The sequence below is a fragment of the Orbicella franksi genome, chromosome 14, assembly GCF_964199315.1.
Source record: "Orbicella franksi chromosome 14, jaOrbFran1.1, whole genome shotgun sequence".
In the NCBI taxonomy this organism is placed as follows: Eukaryota; Metazoa; Cnidaria; class Anthozoa; order Scleractinia; family Merulinidae; genus Orbicella; species Orbicella franksi.
Window position 1 is genome coordinate 14,641,221 of NC_138158.1, and position 13,000 is coordinate 14,654,220.

At 38.8% G+C, this 13,000-nt stretch overlaps 2 pseudogenes; one reads left to right on the forward strand and one right to left on the reverse strand.

Annotated features, from left to right (window-relative positions):
- Window positions 1-5,300: 5,300 nt before the first annotated feature.
- LOC145468632 (adhesion G-protein coupled receptor D1-like) overlaps window positions 5,301-13,000 on the forward strand; it is an 11,501-nt pseudogene continuing 3,801 nt past the window's right edge.
- The window catches only part of LOC145467468 (uncharacterized), a 1,447-nt pseudogene continuing 845 nt past the window's right edge, over window positions 12,399-13,000 (reverse strand).

The window sequence follows — 13,000 nt, forward strand, 5'->3', positions numbered from 1 at the left end:
TGAGTCCCAGACAGGAATCGAACCCATGACCTCCCGAACACCGGGCGGGCACTCTATCCACTGAGCTACGAGAACTCATGGAGAGCAAGGTCATTTGATTGAATTCATATATGCATACTGCTAGGATCAACGCTATCGAATTCATCGTGAGTAGTGATAAGTTAATAATGATGGTGAATTTTAAGCTCGGTAATGAAATGTGAAAGTGAATTAATCAACATGACACGAGCATGGGACAAAGAAAAATTCTGAGTCCCAGACAGGAATCGAACCCATGACCTCCCGAACACCGGGCGGGCGCTCTATCTACTGAGCTGAGTAGTGATAAGTTAATAATAATGGTGAATTTTAAGCTCGGTAATGAAATGTGAAGGTGAATTAATCAACATGACAGACAGACTCAGAATTTTTCTTTGTCCCACGCTCGTGTCATGTTGATTAATTCACCTTCACATTTCATTACCGAACTTAAAATTCACCATCATTATTAACTTATCAAGATGTTTATTATATGGCAAGGTAAGGTAAAGTCTGCATGCGAGTCAAGTGGCCCATCAGGCCGGAGCTTATCCCGGTTTCTGTAGCATGAAGCGACTAGGAGTATTTCTACTCCCCCCTGGATGGGATGCTAGTCCATCGCTGGGTTATCCCCAGCATTAAGTTCGCCGGTACCCATTTATACACCTGGGTGGAGAGAGGCACTGTGAGAGTAAAGTGTCTTGCCCAAGAACACAACACAATGTCCCCGGCCAGGGCTCGAACCCGGACCGCTCGATCCGGAGAGAGCGCACTAACCATGAGGCCACCGCGCCTCCCACTGATATATGGCAAACAAGAGCAATTTTGCTTGCGAACGGCGATGAGCTGAACTTAAATCTGCCAAAGTCTGCTCGTAATCTTTACTTCTCTTTTCTCATCAGGCTTTTTGGTACTTCCATAAATAAATATTGTTAGAATTTAAGAAAGTGGCAGGAGCCATAATCGGGGACGGAGACCGTAAGCGCGCGCCATTTCAAGTATTGGGGTTGTCCCCATGATATGGGACAATAATTCTATTTTTAGAACAAATTGCGCCTTCACCTGCGGCACACGCGCGTACATGCTGCGAGGATTTTTGCGGATGTCGCGCGGGGGAAATGGCGTCCGAAATTCCCGAAATGCTTCATGTTTTTGCCCCACAACTCAACGCGTTTACGTCTGTTAGAATTTTGCTTAAGTATTTTCGTCGTAAACTGCTCCAGTTTGAGTGAAGTAAGACAGTGTCGAATTTAGGTATGTTCCGCTGTAAGCTTCCTATTTCTGAACGCATTAAATTCAAGATTATGTTACTTACCTTTAAGGCTCTTCATCAACAATCTCCAGTCTACATTCAAGATCTAGTAGCGTACTACCAACCTTCCAGAATCCTCCGATCATCACACTTATTACTTCTTAACCCCACAAATTTTCACCTGAAGACATATGGTTCTCGAGCTTTTGCTGTTTCCGCTCCTGAACTCTGGAACAGTCTACCTGTTTCTATCCGCTCATGTGACAATCTAAGTTCTTTTAAATCTAAACTCAAAACTCATCTTTTTAAGAAAACTTATTATTCTTAGCGATTTTTACCTTCTATTACTTTCTTAAATGCACATTTTTAATTATTAAGATTAGTACAGATCATTTTGGCGAATTGTACAGCGCCTAGAGCAGGCATGGATAGGCGCTATATAAATATTTATTTATTATTATTATTATTATTATTACATATATTGCTGACCAAGTTGAAGTTGTGTTCCGACTGATGCTTCTTTTACATGAGCTGTACATTACTCCACTTTAAATTTTACGTATGTTGAAGATTAACAGCTTTTCTATTACACAGCAAAAAACTAGCTGGATATATTTAGATATAGCAGAGCTTCAGGACTTCATAGTTTCCTAGCTCCTCTTGCCACACGCTTGAGAGGAATTTGTCAGTCTATCGCGACCGAAAAGTAAAACAAAATAATTGCTAGTTTGAGTTTCGCTTGAATTGTAAGCAACGCTTGATGTTTCATCAAGGCTTAATAACTTTACGTCCGTAGATACCGCTCAGTTTTATTCGTGTAAAAATCCAGTAAATTCTCTGTTGTCGATGAATGAGAGCGCCCGTCGATGCGTGTTTTGTACAGTCAGTAAACATGACAAATTGTACTTCCGCCGCACTTTCGTGTGAAAGCGTACATCGAACTCAAGCAATAGCTCTATAGTTTTTAAATATGTTTAAGATTGATAAATGTTTGAGAACATATTAAAAGCTAAGCTGAAAATATGTGAATAAAGCAGAAACAATCAGCAACGTTACGATGACGCTTTCTTTAATCAACTTGGAATAACGATTTCGATTTTGATGATCGAGTTATCAAAACTCCTTGTTTATCTTCATTTTCGCAGTGTAAAACTTCACTATGCTTATGTTGAAGAAACACACATGATGTTAGTAGCCTTTTTTGCATTCGTGAAATTTGTAGCAGCATCCCAGCACAAAAGATAACGAAAGAAATCTTTGTCAAGATTTGTTGACAATTGAAAACACCGACTCGGACTTGAGAGTACACGAGCTGCATGCACTATGCAAATGAGCTAATTGTACCTGTCAGACTTTCCTTTCAAAAACTTTTGCAAACTCACCAAACAAGCAGAGACAATAAGAAACCATCAAAACAGGTTTTGGTTATGATTAAACTTTGTCTGAGAAACTCACAAATTAACTCGATACCAGAGTAGAGAGTTAAGCATACGCGTAAGCTTACAACTAGCGTGCATGCAGTGAGCAGATCTTATTATTCATTCCCAGCGCGAGATTGAAGTCTTGTTTTCGACCCTGAGAAACCCACATTTTCCGTTAGCTCAGAACATAAAACTACATATAAGCGCCCTGGTTCGTATTCCCTGCCTTATTCCCTGCCATCGCTGTGAAAAATACGCAAGAGAATCTCTCAACTCTCACCATTTGATCACGCAACGTGACAACATCCACGCGAGAGCCCCTGACATGTGCGTGAATCCGCGCGGATATATGACCTCAGGATGGCGCAATTTGTTCTAAAAATAGAAAAATTGTCCAATATCATAGGTGCGCGCGAATCCCGAGACTTACGGTCTCCGTCCCCGATTATGGCTCCTGGAAAGTAGTCAACATTTTTGCATTTTGGCTTGCAACTTTTTTATCGCATAACATTACCGATCTAGATGCCGGTCTAGATGAAAAAATCTAGACCGCTTTAATTTCAATATCGGTTTCAGCCAATCATACTCGTGAATTAGGTAGTTCCTAGTCCTTGCGAGACACAGCCATACAATAACATTTATTTTTAAATACCCTTAAGCTGTTCCTGAGTTTTAAGTACTGTTCTTTTGATTTGAGTTTAATTCAAACTTTATAATAATTTCAGAATCTGCCAACTTGCTAGCAACAGGCATCAAATTAATTAATTTGATGCCTGTTGTAATTCATACCTCTTCCTCTCCTATGTTAAGTTAACTTTTTTACCCTAATTATTATTGTCAATTAAACAAGGGCATCTAATTAGCTTGCTATATTTTTGCCCTTTTCCATTTCTCCTCTTACTTGTCTACTTTATATTTATCTTTGTAATCTTAGAATGGAATAAATAAATAAAATGAAAATGAAATGAAAAATCAAATCAAAAACAGGTAACTAGAATATCTAGAAAAGTATGTGGCGATAGTGCTGAGTAAAATTGACTACTCTGTAAATGATTTTGTGAGTTCCATTAGTTTCTGCTTGTGGGTCATTGCCCATATGAAACTGTATGGAAACTCCCTCGCTTGTAGAAACTGTAGAAGTCGTTAAGTGTATGAGTTACTGTACTCACAGAAGACGCCTTCAAATAATCTTCAGTGTTGAAGTAATGCCGGCGCTTGTAAGTTGCACTTATTAAGTTGCCTTGAAAACGAAATCTACGTGATTTACAAACTATGAGTTTCATATGGCAAGCCTGAACTGAAAGAATATACCCTGCCATATAACTTTGTTAGACTAAGACTATAACTAACCCATTATGTTTTTATAATTTTCGCTGGTAACTAGGTGTAGATAGGCAACCTGTGAGTAAAGTACGTCAAAATACAATCAAGTGACCTCCACCAGTCTTCGCGTGGTATGACTAGGACCAATCGATCCAGTTCAAACGAGCATGCCATTTGGTCTCCTCGCCTCTTCAAATTCCATTACATTGGTCTAAGTCTAATTTCTCTAACCATTACGAATTAACACAAATGCAGATATGACAATGAAATTAAAAGAACGATTTAATCGTCTTCATTTCTTAATATATTGTCTGTTGTCTGTAACTATTTCTAAAACTTACAGCTCACCAAGGCGGATGAGAAGATATTGAGGATTCTTACCTACGTGGGATTATCTCACTCCATAACAGAAGTACCTCTGACGATAATAGCATAAACTTTTCTCACGTGAGTTATAACATAACTAAATACTTCTCAAGAACACCTGCTACAAAAGGTACCATCTGAATATGTTCCCAATTGAGATGAACTACATGTTTAATAATTAAGGTACTTAGGTAAATTTACCCAGGCTCTAACTAGTTCCACACTTGTGTTGCCTGCATGACATGGTGCCTGCACCCGGGGGTACTCTGTAAATCTTCGGTTGGAGGAGGGGCCCCTCTGGAACACTGAAATCCTTACCCTATGCTAGACCATGATTAGCTTGATTTTGCAACTCTGTTCTAGACTAGGCACCAACAACCCCTACCTTGTCCCTGACTAGCTATTGTTCAACCAGAACCTTTACCACTATTGTAGTGAACATACGTTTACTAAGCCAAGATCAAGTCATTTTCGGGTTTCGTTTTCCATTCTAGAACCCCGGGGGAAGAAATCGGTTCTAGACTAAATTATCTATACACTGGCCACTCTGCTGATAAATTATATTATACCCTGTTCTAGGCCTAAACTGTCTGATTTCTATACCATATTATCCTAGCCTAAACTGCCTGAAAACCATACCTTACCTTATCTTACCCCTACCTTATAATGGGAGTACCCCCTGTACCTGCATCCTTATCAGTTATAAACACTTTTCTCGCTTGATCCTCAATGCTTTTTATGGCCTGCATAGCTGCTTTTAATATGGCTTATCTAGCCTTCCAGAACAACGCAGGAGACGCGGGAGTTTCTTTTATATAAATTAAAACAAGAAACCATGATCATGGTTTAAAATGATCCTTATTTTGAGGATGATTGTTGGTGGAATAGTTTCACGATTGTAATAAGCATGGTTCACATTAATGAAAATTAAAGGAAGTTTGAATTTGGCAGAGCGGTAAAGACAGGTTACCCTTCGTTCCAACTCACGAGCCTCTTAGATTATTTGTTTCGAGAGAGAAGGAATTTATACCTGGTCACACATAAGGTGTCCAACAATTACTTTTTGAGTAACTTAGATTTGGCATTTCATTTTGTTTTGCTTTACTTTTTCTATCAGCGTTGTGCATCAGCCTCTGCCACAAATCAGAATAAGTCTTGCCGGATCCCTCGGAGCTGAACAGATAAGCTTTCTTGCAGGGATTGGAGCCACAGAAAACACGTTAAGAAGCCTTTTCAAGATCAGGAGTGTGGAATCTTATCTGGAAGAGTATGTAGACATGATGAAGTGACGACTCAATCAAACATAGGCACGCAAAGCGTGCAAGAATTATTTTTTGTGAAGTCTCGGAGATAGCAGCATTCATGGAACTGTTACAATAATGATTGGGTTAATTTGACAAGTTTTTTCGGTTGCGATGTACAGCAAGAAAGAAACTGGAAATTTATACTGTACATACGGTGTTACATGAGTAATGCTAAGATAACTAAGTAGTAAGCCATAAAATGTTTCACTGAACAAACTACAGCAATCTGACACGTCTCCAGATTAATAAAGGTACCATCTTATTTTCTAACAGCCAATTTGATTCGTTCTTTGATACAACCCACACTGTGATTTGTGTGACACGCGCACATGCATAACTCACTCACCGATCACATAGCCCTACCAACCCCCAAGAGTAATTTTTGCTCAAACATACTCAAGTTAAGAGAACTTTTCGCATTTTATACAAGTCGTAAGTTTACCCTTTTACACAACACAACACAACAACACTAATTCACCGAAAATTGAAAGAAAGAGAAAAAAACCTCTCTGACACGTTGAAAGTCTGATTTAATTAAATTGCTCTTTAACTTGGTGCCACGCAGTCTTCAAAAAACATTTGAACAGTTTTCATAACTCTACCTTTAAAAGAATGTCATAAAATGCCCATCAAATAAAAATATTTAACTACTGCAGAGACGTAAAAACCGTCCAGAAATGAAAGCTTCTTTTTCGTTTAATTTCCTGGGAACAATAGCCGATAACTTGTCAACTATAATTGAATTTACTCCAATATAAAAAACAAAAGTGTTAAGTTACCATTTGTAACTAAAGATAGCAAACATCTCGTGGGAACAAGTGGTGACGATTCGTTAGCTCTAATTGAATTTACTCCATTGCGAAAAACACGTGTCAAATTACTCTCTGTTACTAAAAAATAAAGATATCTCGTTACATTTGCATGCAACAAGAACAAAACAATCGTTACCTGCACTTACTATTGTAAACATTAGACCTGTTTCAAATGTAAATAGTCTCATCTCCTCTAAAACATGTCCTAAGAACTAGAAGCGACTATTCGTGACTTCTAATTGAATTTACCCCTTGTGAAAAACTAAAGTATCAAGTTACCTTTGTAACTAAAAATAAAAATATCTCGTTCCATTTGCATACTACTAGCTCATGAACTGTTTCAAAACTCAAGGCTGATCTCGTTCATAACTAAACTCCTCAGCCTAACCCACAGAAAATGTCGCAGTAAGCCCATTATATGAATACTTCCTCCTCTTTTATAGAAGAATAAATATGGCCGTTCTAAACTGTATCGGGATCAAATCTTCTCACATACTATTTACCTTTGCAACAAGAAATTTGATTGGCTGTTTACAGTAGATCCAATCTGATTGGTGTGACATACATACATCTCTCACTCACTCACTCATCCATTGACCCGTCCATAACATACCCCAACGCGCCGACTAAGAGGTATTTTTTTTACAAAAAATAACTCAATAATTAATCAATTATTACTGTATTGCGCTACTTGACAGGGTGCTTGTGTTACAGTAACCGCTCCTCTGCAGTACTTTCTGATGGCTGCTTTCTGTTGGATACTCGTCGAGGGATTCTACCTTTACTTGCTTGTTGTTAAGGTTTCCAACATCGAAAATAAGATGCGCATCTATCACGTGATGTCTTGGGGTAAGTTAATGAGCACCTTTAAGCTTCAGTGTCCGTTCTTGTGCTCCCTTGCGATATGTTTCCTCTCATTACACTTCTACTGCAGGTTTTCCCGCTGTCATTGTCGCCCTGTCGCTGAGCATTGCTGCAGGAAAAGATGGAATCCAGAGCTTAGTCAATGATGAATAGTAAGCACTTTCCAAACGTTTCCATTCACGATTGCATAACGTGAGATTCTATGTATCAAAAAAAAGAGAGAAGACTTAGGTCTGAGCCTTCATCATTTTCAAATTTTTGCGAGTTACCAATTTTGGAGATGTGAAATATTCTTCATTGTTTTTCTCTCAGTTCGAGACCGGGCGGAATTCAACAAATCCTGCAATCTGACTGGTTCCGGGAGTTGGAGGGATTTTCTCATCCGGCTCGCTCACGGCGGGCGGAATGGTCACGTTGTTCTATTTTCGTGAACGAATTAGCGGCAATCGTGAATCGTTTGCCTTTTATCTTTTACACTCCCATCGACGATTAATCAACGCGAGTTTATCTCTATTCACTTTTATATAGCAAGGCAAGCCACTGTAAGTACATTCAATTAAGTGTTTTCAACTAAGAGCAAATGTCACTGAAAACCAAGCAAAATTTGAATTTAGCGGCAGAAGTCGAAAAATCGATTTTTCTCTCTTCTCGTCCACAAAAAGCCCTTAGGTAGATACGAAACGTACTATAGTTTTTTGGAGCTCGAAGCGCTTTAAATTCGAGAAAAATCGAGGAAACCGGTTTTCGCCTCGACGGTCACTAAAGTGGCCGTCGCAAAAGCTCAAAATTAGTAATCTAAACGTGATTTGCGTCCGCGTGTAAAGAGGAATCAACACTTATCGATACTTTTTCTTGAAAGACAAAGTATTCAGCTATCCATATCAGGTTAGAACTTGACTTGAGCACCATTTGAGAATAAACACACAATTTTTAAAAAAATCCCTTTCAGTTAAAAGGTCGAATTCCTAATTTACGAATAAAATTCAGAGATATTTTTCGACATGTGCCATAACTCCAAATTCCTTGAAACTTCGCGTCTAGAACACTTTTATGTTGTTGTAAAGCATGTATCAAAATCAGCTTGGGTTATTCTTCGGGTGCTTTTTGAGGCCCGGCTAAAAACCCTGATTTTACCTGAAAGATCACGAAATTTAAAGTAAACACTGGACTTCTGCACATTGGTCGGATGGCAAGCGGGTATAGGCGTTTAAAGTCGTTGTATTATTAGTTCCTTGTATTTAACACTTTTATGTTGTTGTAAAACATGTATCAAAATCAGCTTGGGTTATTCTTCGAGTGGTTTTTAACGCGCCGCTGATATAAGCGGATTTTAACGAAAACATTAGCACGAAGTAAACAATCGAATGCTTGCGTGTTTTTCTGAGGCCAAGAGAGTCTGCTGAAGTAAAGCGGTTTAACTTCTTTCATTATCATATTTTCGTTCTGCAGGTCAGTATGCTTCTGTTAAAGAAAAATAAAATGATAACTGGAGTTTATTCATGCATTCAAAAGTACCTTCACGGCACAAGGAATATTTCAATCTTTTTACGTTAATTAGATTACTGACAAACGGACAATGTGTCGATTTCACAATCACGGCACCGCAATTCTAAACAATTCAACCTGTTTAACTGTGTACATGTATAAATAAAGTTACAGAGTTAGGCATTTACTTTAGTTCAATATGGAAAGGGGACTGCAAAGTAAATGCTAAATAGGATTCGCTGACCTCTGACTTTCTTCGACAATCTTGTTCATCAGTTTATGCGCCGATAATGGAAGAATAACTGACCAGAGCCCACCCGCATTGCTTAGCAATTCTTCTGATCCAAAAACAGAACAGGTCGTGTTTTTGAAACATACCAAAGGAGAAACGACCGAAACCGATCCAAACAAAGATCAGCATTTGCGAACTTCTGACGTCCGACCTTCAATCGGCTATATATATGACGCGTCACGCGTTCCGAACGCAAACGAAGTGTTAGCAAAAGTCTCAAAATTAATTTAGGGTAGAGCTACGATCATTATATGGTTGCAGTAAGTTTTGCACGACGGCAAAAAAAAAAAATAGAAGCAAAAAAAAGAACAAGAGAACTGAGGATACATATCGTTTTTACAAGCAGCGTGACGTCTAAAATAGAATTCTCTTGGGAAAATTCAACCTATACTGGGTAAAATTAATTAGCTTAAATGGATTTGGCGTGCTTAAATATTCTATCTTGCAGTCCAGCTAACTATTGCAAGCGGGTCTTTTAGTGAGTCATGGATTGCCAATCGTAGAAAGTCGAAAAAAAGTGAAAACATTAGTAAGAAACACTTCGCTTTGGCGGGAAATATTTCTGACCGAACTTTTCATTGGAATTCGTACTCCGATTTGTTTGTAGATACCAATTTTAACTGAACTTTATATTGACAAAAGTACAAAAGACTATTGGTAACATGTTTTACTTCGGAAATAAACGGCCGCCTTTTTGCAAAACAACGCACTCTGTGGGACATAGCAAATTCCACGGCCGGGTATGAAACCGTGACTTGTAGTCAAAATAAACAATGAAACTGAAAATTTCTTTACCAAATTTAACCTGTATTGCCAGTCCTGAAATGACTCTGAAATAACTTTTTGCGAACAAACTTGATAGGTCACAGAAAACGCAACTCTTTTAAGCTTTAATTCAGTAAATATCTCCTTTAGCGACTAGTTATCTTAAATTAATTGTCGGAAGGCCGCGTAGTAAAACGTTTTTAACTTCTTGTTCGCCTTGGTGTGAAGTCGACATCTCGTCACAAATATCTGGCATTGGACGCGTTAAAACATACTCGGATTAAATAAAGTCACTTTGGCGTTGAGATTGAACTGTTTTACCGTTATATTACAGGTGCAAGCAAACAATTTGCTTATTACTACAAAGAACTCATAATATAAGGACTTAAATGCCTGTACTCGCTTGCCCTCCGACCAGAGCGCAGAAGTCCATTGTTTACTTTTCGTGATATTTTAGGTAAAATCGGGGTTTTTCAGCCGGGCCCCAAAAAGCACTCGAAAAGAAACCCGAGCTGATTTTCATACATGTTTACAACAACATAAAGGTGCTCCATAGGCGAAGTTTCGAGGAATTTGGAGTTATGGCACATGTCGAAAAATATCTCTGAATTTTTTTTCGTAAATAAGGAATTCGACCTAGTAACTGAAAGAGATTTTTTTAAATTTTAATTGTGTGTTTATTCTCAAATGGCGCTCAAGTCAAGTTCTAACCTGGTTTGGATAGCTGGATACTTTGTCTTTCAAGAAAAACTATCGAAAAGTTTTGGTTTTCCTTTACACGCGAACGCAAATCAAGTTTAGATTACTAATTTTAAGCCTTTACGATCGGCCATTTTGGTGACCGTCGAGGCGAAAATCGTTTTCCTCGATTTTCTCGAATTTAAAGCGCTTCGAGCTCCAAAAAACTACATTACGTTCCATATCTACCTAAGGGCTATTTGTGGGCAAAAAGAGCGAAAAATCGATTTTTCAACTTCTGCCGTGCCATGTTTGCCAATTAGAAAAATTCGCTCTTAAGTCGTGAGAGTTTGTTTGGTGGAATGTAGCTCGCCGCCGTAATGGCCCGCAATCCTGTGCTTCTCTCCCCGCACATTTTTAAGCAAAAAGTGAGTCAGTCAAGCAAAAAGTGAGTCAGTCGAGTTTACCTCTCTGATCGTTGCTTTATTTAAGAGAATTTCTGTGGAATTCCTCACTTTGTGCTACTCAATTTATTTTAGAAAAGTCTGATTTCGAGTGATTCGCAACGACTGACAAAATTTTTTTTTGTGTGGTACAACTTCAAATTTTGCACGAAATTTCACATCGGAAAAACGATTTTGGAGAACTTACCTGGTGAACTAGATGCAATTAAAATCAAGTAGTTTGAAAATAAGCTGTTCTTTAATACATCTAATATCTGAGTTCGCTCGTTCAAGTAAGCCAAGTTAATGACAACGTTGCGTAAACAAACGTACTTGGAAAACCCGAATGGCGAATAGTCGCGAACAGCGAATAGCAAATAGTCCCGAATAGTGCTAATAGTGCGAATAGTCTCTAATAGTGCGAATAGTGGCGTACAGTCGTAAAAAGTGGCGAATAGTGACGAATAGTCGTCAATAACCACTGCTTTAGATCTGATATCCTGCGTTAATTAATTATCTAAATAAGCAACAGATTTTCGGTGAATTCATTACCTTTTCTTCTCCGGCTTCAGGCTAGGGCTGTCCATCGCCGGCAGTAAGAAACACAAGAATAACGTAATAAAGAGGTATTTACGCTTTTGCAGCGGTTTAAACAGAAGAAATTACGTTTAGAAACACCTTTTGTCCTGATAACCGTCTGTGTTGTTTAGCGGGAAAATCTCATCCTACGTACCTGCGAGGTTGACTGCGAGATACTGGGTACCCTATTTGCTACGATTTGCCACCATTTTCCACTATTCGAGACTGTTCGCCATTATTCGCACTATTCGAGACGATTCGCACTATTCCTACTATTCGCTATTCGCTATTCGGGACTATTCGATGTTCGCTATGCGCAACTATTCGCTATTCGGGTTTTCCACAAACCTCACTTGTAAGACAATTTAAAGCAGGACCAAAAAAAAAAAAATCGCCATACGGACGGACCCCAAGCCGGCAGATAACATATATGTATTTTGTTTTATTTTTACTTTTACTTTAAGCTGCTGGATGTCTTCGAATAACAATCTGATTTGCATGGCGTAGAATGCCTATTGTTCTCGGGACATTTACTTACAGTTCGAAAAAGTGTATAGGTATGTCATGACGCTTATTAATATTCATCGATGCTCCGAACGAGCTGTTGTCATTGGTTGCTATGAATGCGCGACAATACTCATTACCTCATGATGAGGCGGTAAACTAAACAATGAACTTTCCGCCTATTGTTTCTTTCTTTGTTTCAATGAACTCAACGTGCTTTTGTTATTTGAATTGCGGGACACTGAAAACCAGCAATTTTTACAGTATCAGCAAACATAAATCCAGATCTGGTCTGAGTTGTTCAAAAATTAAAGGTGATATTGTTTGTTTACCATTTACCCAAATTATTTTGTTATTTGTTATTTGCCACGGTGTGCAAGTTCTTGCCGCATCTCCTCATACAGAGAAGCCGCTTTCTCCTCTACATTTCTGGTCTCGGCCAACACGTCGAAAGGTGTCCGCTCGATCTCCTCCGGTTTTATGGCCAGCTTGACCCAAGTCTCTGCTTTTAATCTTTTTCGTTTTTTTCCGTCCTTTGTTCCTTGAACTTTTCTCCAGAATCTTCTAACGCTTTCAGCAAGTGCATTTCCAATACGCTCTTAACCCGATGCCTTCAACTGGTATCCAAGAGGCAAGATGCTTCGTTGGAGCAAGTCGAAGACTGTTTGGGGACGCCCGTGAACTTGTCGCCAGTTATATATTACTTCGCCGTTAAGTTGAAGATAATACATCGGACTGTTTACGTCAACAAATGGAGGTACCATATGAAGGAGTAACGGATTGATCGGGTTTTCGAAGAGCTCTGAAAAGAGCTCCCGATCACTGACGTTTTCCATGTTTATATTCATTGCGCGATCTGGTCGGCTATTCGAATAAGTCAGCCGGAACAGTAAC